Source organism: Solanum pennellii, chromosome 10 (genome assembly GCF_001406875.1).
Source record: "Solanum pennellii chromosome 10, SPENNV200".
NCBI classification, from domain to species: Eukaryota; Viridiplantae; Streptophyta; class Magnoliopsida; order Solanales; family Solanaceae; genus Solanum; species Solanum pennellii.
In genome coordinates this window covers 73811213-73812730 of record NC_028646.1, presented here as the reverse complement: position 1 = coordinate 73812730, position 1518 = coordinate 73811213, and positions in this window count along the sequence as shown.

Genomic DNA, 1518 nt, shown 5'->3' with positions numbered 1-1518 from the left:
GGCGGGTTGTCCCTCGCTGCTGCGTTCTTTTAAGCTATGGATTAAAGGAACAAATGTAGTTGAATGGAACAGCAGGCGGGTTACACGTTCCACTGTGCCGAGATGTGAGGTGCAGGTGGTGATGATCACCCCGGGGTATGCGCTAGCGCCCTTGACAGGCACTCCAGAACCCGCCAACGCTCGTGAAAACCCGGGTCGGTCGGTCCTCCATTCATCCGACCGGAGGTATGGATAACGAGGCCACCTTCACAACCTTCTCCCTTCTGTCCCTATGTTGGAATAAGGTAAGGCGGTTCGCTTGAGTTGCTCAACCGCCCCTTAGCCCGGTGCTCATGACGTGCTACGGAACCTCCACCGTGCCGGGGGAGGGGGACCAAGCAGGGCATAGCTAGCGGCATAGGAGCCGACTCGGCATCAGCGGCTTCGTGCCGCACTGGAGTAATCCAATATGTGGTTCCGCGCGTTCCACCACTTCTCCGTTCATTTCCAATACTGATCGTGAAACACCATGAGCAGCAGGATGTTGAGGTCCGAAATTCGAAGTGAAATTTTGGATTTGCCTGTTCTTAGTCGTCATGGGAAAGAAATACAGAAATAAGAAAGAGATTATTCCCTTAGAGCTTGTCCAATACCACCAGTACCAGAAATGCATCTCCTTCGCCCGCGCGAGAGACTTCTATGCCAGCCGGGAATAACGGCTCTGTTATGAAAGAAAGCGGCAGACAGACTAATTTGGCCGGTATTCCCTAATGAGTAGCTTTAGGAGAGAAAGGTCCCCCTTATATTCTCCACCCATCTGCGGAGGGTTTCCGTATCCGTCTCCGCGGAGATCTCCAGATCGTAAGACATTATCGCCTTCGCGGCACTGGACTATATTTCCGTCATTTCCGGAAAGTGCACGGACAGCCGCCATTTCCCCCTTTCACAATGTTCTCGTGAAGTTGCTCACGAATCAAAGTGTGAATGTCCCTTCGAAGTCTCGCACGCTCTTTTTGATCAGGAGCGGGGTGGGCAATTTATGTCGGTGCTGGCGCCTGCGGCAGCGCCTCTGGAGCCGCCCCCCCGTTCTGGAGCCAGCGGGTTCTGAATGACCTCCCTCTCCCTGTAGGTCGAGCTTCCTTTTCAGCCCTCTCACTTCGTTCGAGCTGAATTACATCCACCCTCTCACGGTGAAAAAAGTGGTTAACTATCTCGAAAAAATCCATATCGTCCATCCGAATTGTCTCAATTACAGCCAACTCCCCCTCCCCTGTCTCTTTCCCTATCGAAAAACCAGCCCTACTTATTTTGTTCTACAAATGCTAACCAAGTGACACACTGGGGCCATGGGTCATGAAAGAGGTTGACCCCCATCCTCCTTAACTATGTATGGCTAATGAACTCCTCGCTTTAGTCCGTTCTTTTCCTTCTTTGGGCTCGGGTCGATAGTAGCCGTGGTAGTAATGCCCCGGAGCCCAGCTACCGACCCGAGGCGCCGATCGGGAAAGTAATAAAGGGACGTTAAACGTAATTCTAGAA